General features: G+C 45.1%; 1 protein-coding gene across 1 annotated transcript in view; it reads right to left on the bottom strand.

Annotated features, from left to right (window-relative positions):
* The window catches only part of LOC126456806 (Down syndrome cell adhesion molecule-like protein Dscam2), a 567168-nt gene that overhangs the window by 222834 nt on the left and 330267 nt on the right, over window positions 1-14067 (bottom strand). The gene's annotated exons all lie outside the window — the stretch shown is intronic.

Here is a 14067-nt window from a genome sequence, read left to right as displayed (position 1 = left end):
ACTTTGTTATGCTAATTATTGCTATTCTGATCAGATGAAGCGGCATCTGTTGGACATTTTTTGAACTTTTGTATTTTTAGTTCCAATAAAAACCCATGTCATTCCAAGCATGTGTGTCAATTTGTACCTCTCTATCTACATTATTCCATGATTTATTCAGTTTTCAAATTTATACTGACTTTTTGATCACCCGGTACTTGTTACTATAGTCTTATTTATTTTTAGAGCAATCTCTTCCTCTTCCTTTCTGGCCCCACCTGTCTGTGTCTTCATTATATCCCATACAGTTTTTATTTTGTTGCCTGATGCAATTATCTTTTTCTCATAATGAAGCTGCTTCGATTTCTGGATTACTTGCTTTCAATATTTAGCTGTATTCTTCGTAGTACATTACAATTCTAACATCAGAGCTGTTCCTAGATAGTAGACGCAGTCTCCGTTTTGTCCCACATGATATCTTTATTCCTTGTGTAATCCACAGTTTATTTTTGACTTCTGTGTGATTCAACGAATCGGTGAAATTAGAGAGTGAGAAGAAGTGGAGAGACAGTCAATGAGAAAGCACGGAAGCAAACGGACATGGGGACTCGCCCATCCATCGCCTACATCCTCCTCCTGACACCGTGAAATCGCTGCTTCGGCTACGATCACACACGGCGACAACGTGGAGACCGTACCTGGGCCTCGCCGGAAAGCCGTAGGTCGGCGATTACAGGGGCCGACACGCCGCAGCGCCGCAACGAGGTGACGCTCCATACAGATCCTGCGTCTGCTGCCGACACCGCCACTCGACGATTGGTCGCGAAGTATGGTTACATGATTCACACCCCCCATCCTTCCCCTTAATAATTGAGTCGTGTCCACGCCGTCGGATTTATGATGTTATGTAGAAAAAGTACAGTAGTGAAAGCTGATATTTCATAAAAAACTTCATGGCAGATTAAAACTGTGTGCCCGACCGAGACTCGAACTCGGGACCTTTGACTTTCGCGGGCAAGTGCTCTACCATCTGAGCTACCGAAGCACGACTCACGCCCGGTACTCACAGCTTTACTTCTGCCAGTATCTCGCCTCCTACCTTCCAAACTTTACAGAAGTTCTGCTGTTTGGAAGGTAGGAGGCGAGATACTGGTAGAAGTAAAGCTCTGAGTACCGGGCGTGAGTCGTGCTTCGGTAGCTCAGATGGTAGAGCACTTGCCCGCGAAAGGCAAAGGTCCCGAGTTTGAGTCTCGGTCGGGCACACAGTTTTAATCTGCCAGGAAGTTTCATATGAGCGCAGACTCCGCTGCAGAGTGAAAATCTCATTCTGATATTTCATACTTTAATCGTCGAAACAATCTGTTCCGTCCGCTTATCGGTCACTTGATCCCATAACCCCTTGTTGTTTGAATTCACTGACTTATTCAAATTGCTTGACTTTGTCTACTAACGTGGGGCATTGTAATTAGTAATCTGCATGTCAGTTTATGCAAGATAGCAAAGAATTGTCGATTCAGTGCATTTTTGAAGTCCAGCGTGGGGCCACGATCTGAGTTCATTCTCATGTTTTCAAACACGACTGTAGAAGAATTAATAGCGTCCCATACCATTGCTGTGAAATGCTAACCTCTTTGTGTGTGATGTCGAGTGCACGGATGGTGTGTGTGAGTGTGCTGAGTGTGTTGCGAATGAAGAGTATGAAGTAGACGAAGCTGTAGCTAGTGCGTTTGGTTTCGGATCCCACAGCCTCCTCCTTGTTTAGTGAAGTAGCTTTAGAACGTGTAATTCATTGTTGTGAATATATTGTTTCGCGTGTTCCATTGTTCTGTTTCCCGCTACGAGCGTTGCCATCAGATTCATTCTTTCTCTGTCAGTTCGTTCTGGGCAGTAGTTTTGGTTTCGATTACGTTTTTCTGTGCAACTGAGGCTTGGTAGATTGATAAATATGGAAACCGTCAAGCCACTCGAGGTGAGTTTTGGGTGAGAGTGCTGAAACGCCAGGAGCGTCTGTGGGCAGTACACAGATTCAGAGTTCAATAGATATAGAACCCTACAGACCAATTGAGGAACGGCTGGAGGGTGAGCAAGGAAAAACAAGGCAAGTCTGCAGGGAATAAGCAGAGTCCACTGCATCGAATTCTCGCGATATTGGAAAGCCATACATCTCAGTTAACCGCCCAGAGGGAGGCGAATAAAACACAATCTGAAAGACTGGAAGCCGAGCTAAAAACTTTGTAATCAGAAGATAGATGGGCAGATCGCTGGAGTTAGTTGCGATTTGGGGACAGAGACCAACAGGATACGGACGGATAGCACCAATAGCCTGGGCGAGGTGAGACAAGTGCGTGAAGCGAAGGCTGACTACCTAGAAACGCTGGTAGAACCGAAGATGACTGACATCTTCGCACGAACAGGTGAGGAAAGTAAGGAAACACAAACAAGAGTGTCAGTCCTCGAGCAAGAAGTGCCTGCAAAATGACAACGTTATATCATAACGCAAGTAACGGTAACAAAATTGCTAGGCCGCGTTCCCGATGCACAGTTTGGACATACCACTGTATGTAGTACCTCAGCCGTGGCGGGACTGGCGCCAGTAGTATCTCTGATATGAGTACGATCGATTCCCTAGTGCAGAGGTTTGTCTTTGGTCTTGGGCCGGATGGAGATATGAGGGAGTGCCGACCGAGAGTAAAGGGAGGACACAACGCTTGAGAGCGGAAGGCTGCGGTGCGCGAGTCGGCGATTGGCTGGCGTACAGAAGCGAAGACGGCTTGCCTGAGGCCGGGCGGCGGTTGTGACGTGGTTGTACTGGAGGCGGCGGGAGTTGCCTGGCGCTGTGCATTCTCCGGCAACCTCGTGAGCTGTGGATGTGCCAGCATCCTTGGAGGGGCACACTATTATGGTCCTGCGAAGTGATGGTCTGGGATTTTCGCAAAATCGCCCCAGCATCAAGACACCCAGTTAAGTACGCTAATTACTAAGAGCGCTTAGTTAACTGTGATTGTGATCGCTCTTGGTATAGTAAGACGCTGCACGACGTGTGATGTGATGCCAGTACGATTTCATTTGAGGCCTCCCTCTACGCGTGTGCTCTGCTTCCGCATAATCCTGTATATTTGCAGATGTGTGTTATTTAAGTTCTAGTGCGTGCCGGTTCTCGTGAGCCTGTTCATTTCCCACTCTTAGTGTTTGTTTGTCAAGTACTGTTTTCCTTAAAGGAAACACTCGCGAGTGAAATTAGTTGTTGTTTAGCCTTGATTTTATAGAGTTAATTTACTGGTCAATCTTAAATGTTACAGTTAAGAAAAGTTTTCTCCCTCCTGTTGTCGGGTGTGGTCTGTGTTTCAGTGAACTGAGGCAGTGGGCCGGCCGTTTTGACCGAGCGGTTCTAGGCGTTTCAGTCTGGAACCGCGCAATCGCTACGGTCGCAGGTTCGAATCCTGCCTCGGGCATGGATGTGTGTGATGTCCTTAGGTTAGTTAGGTTTAAGTAGTTCTAAGTTCTAGGGGACTGATGACCTCAGCTGTTATGTCCCATAGTGCTCAGAGCCATTTCAACCATTTGAGGCAGTGGGCAACCGAAGCACAGGGCTTCCCTTTAGATTGCAAGTTTGGCTTACAGTGGACTTCACCTGAGCTGTGTGTTCCTCTTTGGTAGCGTTCGCTTGGTTCACATTTTGATGGCCTACTCGACGTGGGGTTGCAGATGGAGCCACGTCTTGGTTCGAAGTTAATGGTTCCACCATTCGTGGTTGAACTTCGGCCTTACAACCTTGGACTTTGCTTATGTTGCTACACATTTATCATTGTACAGAGTTGCTTATTAAAGTCAGCCTCAATGGTTCCTGTCAATTTTGGTGGGAAACCGTGGGATACATGTAATGTTAATGGAAATGGTCTTAAATAACGTGTCTTAACTAGAGTTGTTTGTTAAAGTTATTTATTAACTTGCTTATGATTTATGTAATGAATGTCTCTTAAATAATCTTGCTCGAGTGGCGGCTGTCAAATTTTAAGTGATATTGTTGTGGTTAATTAGTAAACCCATTGGAATTGAAATGTTCACTTTATTGGGTCAGCCCTTCCACACCCTTTAGATTTAAAGGTTAAAGAAACAGGTGTTAAGTCATACCGTTCCAGTACCCACCCGAAGGCATACCTAAAGAATTTAGACGCCTATCTGCGTGCGAAAGGAGTGGCGGAATGCGATGCTTTACTTGTTGCACGGCAGACGCTCAACCAAGAGGAGGCTGGCACAGCCTAACGTAATGGTTCAAATGGCTCTGAGCACTATGGGACTTAACTTCTGAGGTCATCAGTCCCCTAGAACGTAAAACTACTTAAACCTAACTAACCTAAGGCCATCACACACATCCATGCCCGGGGCAGGATTCGAACCTGTGACCGTAGCGGTCGCGCGGTTCCAGACTGTAGCGCCTAGAACCGCTCGGCCACACCGGCCGGCGCCTAACGAAATGAGGGCGGGAAACACATACCAAAAAGGTTCGTGTGGCGTAATGACAGGTACAATTGGCACAAAACTGGAGGAAGCAGTGAAGAAGGGAACAGGAGGTAGTGGGATAGACGCCATGGTCCACACCAGGGAGACCAAGGCAGGATCGAAGCGCTGGACCACGGTGTCGCCGATAATTGAGTGCAAACATCGCGTAATGAGAGAGGCCGTCAGTGTAAAGGAGGTTCTCTACCACTGGCCTCACCTAGGGCAGAGGCGTGTGAGATCTCATGAGAGAATGACCAAAGGCAATGATGTATCGTAGGCGATGCCTCGGTAGAGGAGGGACTTCACATACGCAGTGTGCGGCACTAACAATCGTAAGCACAAGGCGACATTGACCAGCACTGTGATGACCCAGAGTTGCCTGAAAAGGCCGACAATCGGTGTCCCCTGGTTGTGATAATCGTGCTAGGAAACAAGACGAGAGCACTGAAACCCGGTAGTCAAGGAAAGCATGATTCGGTTACGATTGCGGACGGGGCCGTAATAAGTTGCTATTGGTTCCCTTTTGCAATTACACACATTTATTTTAAAACGTTAATTCCAGAATCAGCAATAAATAAAGATATCACACGTTATTAATGAAGGAATAAACAACTGTGTAATTAATAGTGCTTTCAGTGCATTACAATTTACCAAATGACTATAAAATACAGACAGAGCAAATAATGTTTTAAAAACAAGCCAATGTGATCCCAATTAGAATTTTAAGGCAAGTAAGCACAGTCACGGCTGAAGACCTTCAACGCCCAGAACGGCAATTATAAAAAATTTAACAAACATACTGTAAAACAAAGGTTAATTTAAAAAAAGACAGGCAACTGATTACCAAATGGGCGATACAAAATGATGGCAAACTTGGTAGCATTTAAACCTGCTGTAACGCCAAGAATGGCAATTATATAAAAAAATTCAGAGACATACAATAAAACAGCAAATAAGATAATAGAACACAGGGACCAGCCACAGACGGTGCACCAGGAATTGATCTCTCAGTAGGTCCGGCAAAAACTACTTTCGCAAACGATGAGGTAGGCAGCCAAGAGTTGCATTCCACTTCACAAGACGGTAACTCAGACTAGTGGCAGTGTAACGAATAATCATGCTGAGGCTACCTGATGTCCAATAAACCAAACGCAAAGATGTAAAAATACGCCAAAGCTGGAACCGGCAGTCTGCACTACGTCCCCAGAATACTTTGCATAGAGCGCCCGGAACGAGAAAGGGATCACTACCACCAAAGTAGAAGAATCGCCAACCAGCCTACAATCAAGAAAGCTGTCAAAACTACACGCCTCACCGGACAGCAGAGGCAAGGCGAGGAAACGTACACTGCCGTTATATACACTAACCCCAGAGAAGGTAGCTGGGGTGTTAGCGGCTACGAGGCAGGAAGAAATACCGCTGGTTAAACTTAACAAATAGTAACAAAGTGAACGCAATAAATAGTAATTAGAAGTCCAGGAAAGCTGATCAGATCCGCCTTCCCCAAGCACTCCACTCGCTGCTCTTCGCCTCGGCGACACTACGAGCAGCAACACGAACCCAAGTCACTGAAGAATCGCAAGATCTCACAATGGTGGAGGTTTCTCTACTTGAATCCAAATGCACTCAAAGCTTGCAAGATCCGGCTTACGACGAGGTCGTGCACTCTAGTGACCACAGACCTTCCATTCGGCATTCCACGCGCGCCGCCAGCGGTCCCGGCATGTTTACGCAGTGCGCGGACCTGGCTCCTCCTGAGTCCCCCCCTACCGAACTGCACATTGACACGACCGGGAAGAACAACAATGTCGCCCCAAAGATAGGGCCATAATTACTACATATCGATAACCGCTGCTGCTGCCACTTGCGGACAGGCAACGCTTGCGAAACCAAGTGGCGCCAGTCAGCACGAGAAGAAGACAAACATCGGCAGACATGTCAACTAAACGATACGGTCTGGCCTCCAACGGAGGACGGAAACCTACAAACAGCACCAACGCGAGCCGCAGCGCGGCTTAAGCATGTCTGGATTCTACATCAGTAGTGACAGCAGTTTTGACGACTTATTACGCAAAACTGGTGGAAAGTGGCAGTAAAATTAGCTGAGATACCCGTAAAAAGGGAGAAGGCAGAAAAGCAGGTGTTTGAGTACTTAAGCGACGGAAGAAGTGGCTTCTAGGTGGATGCAATTGTCATCGGAGGGATGTCACTAGAGCTGATAATCGGCAGTGACTTACTCCCGAGTACAGCAGGGATGATGTACTGGGCCACTAAAACTTCTCAAAGATCCGGTTGCGTGATATGCAGAGAGCACAAAGGGCACAATTCAGTTAGCAATATGAAAGGAGAACAAGGAAATTTTCATAGAAGGGCCACTGGAACTGAAAGGTGATTTATTACAGGGAACAGGGGTCTCAGATGAAGTCAGTTTGCCGTCCGCAAGTCGAGATGATAATTTCACGCAGGAAGCCGACGAAAGAGACTCGGACGGAGGTGATGCGACTGATCGTGGGTTAGAGAGCGTCGCACTTGTACTTTTAGGATTTAGAGGGCCAGAGGCCGTTAATGAATACACTCCCGTGACACCGCACGCAGCTCATGTGAATACGGGAGACATGCTCCAAAAGGAACGTAGTATCCACAGTCAGATGCCGTGACGACAAGCGCGCCGAGGCAACGACAAGGGTTGAAGGCGAAGCCTCCACAGTAACTGAGAAGCTCATGTGGAGCGGAGAATGTAAAGGAGACAGCACAGTGGCTAAGAAGCACTGTGAGCTGGCCACGAAATTGCGAGTATAGTACACGGCCGCTAGCCAGTCGTAGAAGACAAAGTTTTTCCGTCCGCGGCCGAGAAGTTTGGAAAACGTTAGACGGTTTTTGGAGGTCCGCAGGTGTTTCCATGCGTTGAAGTGGCGAGAAGTATTGATGTCTCACTTGTAAGCAGGGGACAATGCATACAACACTCAGTGCCTATAAAGTTTATGACGACGAGCGTGAGGTAATTGGGTTGCGGCATTTAACGCCCTCAGCCTGAGAGCATAATGTGTCTTAATGGTGTTGCGTATGGCGGAAAGGGTACAGACAATTATAGATGACAATTGACAACCTTTTATATTTTATGAACATACTTTCCGTCACAGTAATTAGTACGTATTTATTGCGCTTAGATAGTTATTTCGCGATGACTGTGGGAGACTTGGTGTGAATGTGGAGGGGCGGTCGCATGTGCTGAGCGTGGGTTCCGTGAACCGTCACAAAGCGCAGAGCGAGCTGCGAGAAGCCGCCTGCATTTGACGACACCTCCCATAGCGCGGTATTACAACGCATTTCCCGCTGATGCATTGCCATTTCCATGTATGTTTTTTTTTGTTTATACTTAATTGTAATATTATGTATTCATTTTTTCATCTTATTGTTTTACCACATCATGTTCATAAGAGTGGAACGACACTGTGTGTTTGGCGAGAACCATACATGCACCAATATTTGATGAGATTTCTGTTACCGCATGCAAAAAAATTCAGATGGCTCTAAATGCTATTATGGGACTTAACATCTGAGGTCATCAGTCCCCTAGATGGCTCTGAGCACTATGGGACTTAACATCTGAGGTCATCAGTCCCCTAGACTCAGAACTACTTAAACCTACCTAACCTATGGACATCACACACATCCATGCCCAAAGCAGGATTTGAACCTGCGACCGTAGCAGTAGCACGGTTCTGGACTGAAGCGCCTAGAACCGCTTGGCCACAACGTCCGGCTTACTGCTTGCAGAAGCATGCCAGAAGCACCTCGCTGTTGGCGGTGAAGACATTTTATCTCTGCAGAGTGGATTGAAGTATGTTAGGAGTATTTTGACTTTTAGAATTTAAGGGCACACGAAGTCAGGTATACGCAAGAGGTTTTTTTTTTTTCATTCTAGCCCTTTCACACGTCTGACACGGCTGACAATCTGCAACCTAGAAAATATGAAGGAGGCCTACCAAAGATCAGTGATGTGTACATTAAATACAACTATTGTAGGTTCTATGGTGGAAATGAAGGTATCAGTCTTATTTTTTGTGTGTCATAAGATAAGTGAATAAACTCAACGTAGTGCACTGTAGGTAAAAACGTCAAGGCGTTATCCTTCCAGTTCTATCCGGCTTGGTCCACGGCAGTCGGATAACGTAGGTAGTCAAAAATTTATTGTTTTTTGTGACAAAGCGTGTGACACCCATTCTGTATCCATTTTACAGAGCTGCTTGACGAACATTACTACTGTGCGAAGTCAAATTTTGTGCGACTTGTCTTAATTGTTAGTATCTTGTGTGTTTTCATGTTGGCATTTGTGATATATATCTCTCTGACAAACATGATTGCTGCGTAAAGTTAGTTTTTGTCTTAATTCCACGTGTCTTGTATTTGCTAATCTGTTTTTCATTCGTGACTCTTATCTCTGTGATGGACAGCATTACTGTGTATGGTTTATTTTTATTTTCACACGTCTTGCTTCCATGCTTATTTCACGTATGTCTTCCGTATATCTAGACGTTATCACAACGTTCAATGCGATCCGTTTCCTCATTTATTGTTTACTTATTTTGATATTCGTTTATTTGTGCATTTTCTTGGATCTGTTTATGAAGGCAGCAAAGAAATGGCTCTGAGCACTATGGGACTTAACATCTGAGGTCATCAGTCCCCTAGACTTATAACTACTTAAGCCTGTCTAACCTAAGGACAGCACACACATCAATGCCCGAGGCAGGATTCGAACCTGCAACCGTAGCAGCAGCGCGGTTCCGGACTGAAGCGCCTAGAAACGCTCGGCCACAACGGCCGGCTTCAAGGCAGCAATTTGTGTAATTAGTCGACTGAGTCTGACACGATAGGACAGAACTGGAAATGTAATATCCTCACAAAACCCCACATTAGTGAGGGAAGTGTTTGTGTTACTATTAGAGAGTGGAGATTTTCGTTTACCTTTTCGAAGTGTGTGTGTGAACGTAGAAGAGCCACTTTACAATGGCTATGAACCTGCCGTATCTAAAGCTTAAAAAGAGATAACAAGGTGCTGTGTGATACCTCTGCTGGTGGCTGCTTTAGTCGACTCACAGCACCAGCGTCCCAGCTCTAGGGGAAAACCGGATCCTAATATCGCGAGCGCCAGAGATTCATTCTACAGACACACAGGGGGTAGCCTGGAGGAAGGCCTTGCCTCGCATAAGAAAGGACACCTTGCGAAGAGCGTGCCTGACAGGGCGAAACCTTCACGTGGCTGAGGACCCCTGTAGACGCTGGGATGGAGTGTCAACACAAAGCATCATGAATTCGCACAGGAAGGCGTGTGAAACTAAAGAACTCCAGAGGAAGTCAGCCGGCTTAAAAAAGTATTTGTTTGTCAGAAAGGAGGTTTCCTATAAATAACGAACGCCAGCAGATTGTTAGACGAAGCACAAACATGAGACTGTCCAGACCTCACGCAGAAGACAGCCGTTAGAAGGAAGTGTTGTGTGGCTACTTCCACAGCAACTAAGGAATGCAGAAAAACATCATAACAATATCCCAGCTGTGAGTTAACGAGGATTTCGCTCTCATTTAAATATGTGGCCGAAAGAGTCAGCCTTCAGGAATTGTGAAACGAACCCTGTCGTCCAGGACCATGTGCTACAAAGAGCGCAGCTTCGCCACCAGATGGGGAAATTCAGAGGCGTCTATTGTACTGAATGTGGCCTAAGCACTGTAGTGTGCGAGTGAGACAGACGAGAACCTACGTCACAGGGAAACACCGAAAAAGCCGTTTGTGGCCAGGGAGGCATAGCAGTGTTAAATATGGCGGACCTAAGATCAACCATAAAGGGAAACTTTTATGAAAACTATTTAATTCTGTAGTAACAGAGGGAATCAAGCCACAGTAATTTTAATCTGGCATCCTTCATAAAATTTCATGGTGATCCCAATAAAACTTGAATATTGATCATATCTATAATAATTTAGGATTTACTGTTAAAGTGAAATTCATAAGTTTTGTAGCAAAGACCTGAATCCTATAATCTGAACGCTTTGGTCGATCTTAACGATCGACATTTCATATAGAAGCGCACCATTAAAATGGCAAATGTTGTAAATATCAACCCTGTAACTTTAATTGTTTAAAAGATGCAGTAAATTTGAATTATCAGTATTTTCAGTTAAGCATCAGATCATCATTTCCTCCACACAAAACACATTGAACGATAACAGCGTGACACCTTATTGAATCATTAGATAATAGAATATTTGTTGTAAAGTTCAGTGCATAATAGTTACTTTTGTTCTTTATTTATTTATCAGAAAGCAGACCGGTGCAAGACCACTGACCGTGGCATTCAAAGTTGAGAAGGAAGTTGCACTGGTTTTATGTAGAAGAATTTAACGTTTATTATGTAACGGATATTATTGTTACTTTATTTAGAGCGTGAAAGCGGTCAAGCTTTGGTTATTTAAATATGTTAAAATGTAAAATAATGTAGAATAAGTTATGGTCAATCAGATGGATGGCTTCAGGAAAGGGAACTGTACTAGTCAGTTGACCGAGGATATTCGGGGTGCGGGAAACGCGGCCGAGGACGGGCAGGGGTAGTGTATACGCGAAAGCGGACAGTTCGGCTGGAGACACCAAATGGTACAGTTCGGATTGAGACGCGAAAGTGGCCAGTCGGTCGTTAGGCAGCTAGGAAGTGAGACGATTTAGAAAATTTCGCGTTGCATGGTATCGCGGGACTTGGTCTCTGACAAGGGAACCTCCCCATCGCACCCTCCTCAAATTTAGTTATAAGTTGGCACAGTGGATAGGCCTTGAAAAACTGAACACAGATCAATCGAGAAAACACGAAGAAGTTGTGTGGAACTGTGAAAAAAATATGCAAAATATACAAACTGCGTAGTCAATGTGCAAGATAGGCAACATCTAGGATAGCGTAAGCCCAGGAGCGCCGTGGTCCCGTGGTTAGCGTGAGCGGCTGCGGAACGAAAGGTCCTTGGCTCAAGTCTTCCCTCGAGTGAAAAGATTACTTTCTTTATTTTCGCAAAGTTATGATCTGTCCGTTCGTTCATTGACGTCTCTGTTCACTCTAATAAGCCCCATCGAGGGGCGATTTCATTAGTCATCTAGATGTCATTTCATGTCAGAGCAAAGAATTTTCTCAACCCGCTTCTACATCTACGTCTACTTGATTACTCTGCTACTCACAATAAAGTGCCTGCCAGAGGGTTCAATGAACCACCTTCAAGCTGTCTCTCTGCCGTTCCACTCTCGAACGCCACGCGGGAAAAATGAGCACTTAAATTTTTCTGTGCGAGCCCTAATTTCTCTTATTTTATCGTGATGATCATTTCTCCCTATGCAGGTGGGTGCCAACAGAATGTCTTCGCAATCGAAGGAGAAAACTGGTGACTGAAATTTCATGAGAAGTTCCCGTCGCAACGAGAAACGCCTTTGTTTTAATGATTGCCACTCCAATTCACCTATTATGTCTGTGACACTATCTCCCCTATTTTGCGATAATACAAAACGAGCTGCCCTTCTTTGTACTCTTCCCGTGTCATCCGTCAGTCCCGCCTGATGCGGATCCCACACCGCACAGCAATACTCCAGAATAGGGCGGACAAGCGTGGTATTAGCAGTCTCTTTAGTAGACCTGTTGCACTTTCTGCCAATGAATAGCAGTCTTTGATTTGCTCTACCACAATATTATGTATATGATCGTTCCAATTTAGGTTATTTGTAATTGTAATCCCTAAGTATTTAGTTGAATTTACAGCCTTCAGATTTGTGTGGTTTATCGCGTAATCGAAATTTAGCTGATTTCTTTTAGTACTCATGTCAATAACTTCACACTTTTCCTTATTCAGGGTCAACTGCCACTTTTCGCACTATACAGATATCTAAATCATTTTGCAAGTCGTTTTGATCATCTGATGACTTTACAAAACGGTAAATGCCAGAATTTCTGGCGTCCAACGCTGTGCAATATATTTGCTAATGTGCATGTCAATTTATGCGAGAGATCATAAAAATATCCATTTACTATGAAAAATACACGTGAGGGCATAAGCAGGGAAATGAAGACGCCAATTCAGGAACATAAAAATAAAATGTCATCTTTACTGGCTCCATGCAATCACTTCTCGAAATTGGCTCTCTATTTTTCTTATTTTTGGCTCGATCATCACCTTCAATAGTTCGAAACCACGTTTCGACAATCGAGGAAAATATTTAATTGTATCTTCCACCACTTCCAAATTCATATCTTGCCTACGTCTGTTTCCACACTGCATTCTTTGGCGATACACAATTCACTGACTCACCAACGCACATTTCGTTTTGGTTTTCAGTTGTTTTCGACGTTATACATCGGTGTGCAGGCAACGGGTGCACGTGTCGTATTCATGGTGTTCTCCAACGCACGGAGCACTAAGCATCAGCAGCGAAAACACGCCGCGCAGTGAAGTCGCGTGTCGACTGACAGCGACTTCACCGTGCGAACATGCACAGGATTATATGAAGATGGTATCTGTTCTTTCGGACATGTAGCTCTCTTAGAATGAAAAGATAACTAAATCAAGACCCTAAGCCGTCGACAGGCCTTAATATACAGTACATCAACGGGGACAGTGAAAATGTGTTCCCTGACATGTCCGAAAGAACAGATACCATCTTCATATAGTTAAGGCTAACCGGCCATTGACCTCCTTCTTCTGTGCTGGAAGCACACGCATTTCCCGAACTCTTACGGGACTCGGTAAGATTGTCTGCCGCGAGTAATGAGCGTAATGGGCAGGGGCACTACGAATGTAGTGTGTGGACATTAAGTTGAGAATGCGGGTCTCAAGGGGAGCGTTCAAGGGATAAATCCCTGCAGTCGCACTATCCTCTGTGCCTTCGGTGGCTCATATGGACAGAGCGCAGGAGATCCCGGGTTCGAGTCCCGATCGGGGCACACATTTTCAGCTGTCCCCGTTGAGGTATATCAACGCCTGTCGCCAGTTTAGGGACTTGATCTAATTATCATGCACAGGATTGCTGTGCGCGAATTGTTACACGCGGCAGGCGCGCTCACTCGATACTGTGATTTTGATGAAGGGGTTGACACTGCAGAGTACATCGTGATGGACCCCGGTACATAAATAAAAAGTAAAATAATTCGCCAACTTCCATGACAGGAAGTACATGTAAAACGTTCATTTCACAAAATATTGACTGCTACGTATGTCCCGAAGATCCCACCTAGAGGGCAACAGAGTTTCATGTTGTCCTCTTTTTCCCAATACTTTTCTGTTGCTGATGTTGCACAGTCATCATATCGTTTTGTTCTGCTCTCTGTTGGACAAAAACACAGGTATGTTACGATAAGGTCGTCACATTAACAAAACTGTCAAACACATAAATAATACATACCTTGCTGTTGCTTTATTGTTGCAATGTTACATAATTCTTCACCTTGCTGCCCGTCCTAGGGAGTACAGACGGCATTTTTGTCGTCTGCAACTACTAGGGATTTTTACAGTTGCAGTAGTATCTAAGGAACGAAAATTAAGGCCTATAACGGAACGACTGGTATT

This window comes from Schistocerca serialis, chromosome 1, assembly GCF_023864345.2.
Source record: "Schistocerca serialis cubense isolate TAMUIC-IGC-003099 chromosome 1, iqSchSeri2.2, whole genome shotgun sequence".
In the NCBI taxonomy this organism is placed as follows: Eukaryota; Metazoa; Arthropoda; class Insecta; order Orthoptera; family Acrididae; genus Schistocerca; species Schistocerca serialis.
This window is presented reverse-complemented; position numbering and strand designations above follow the sequence as displayed.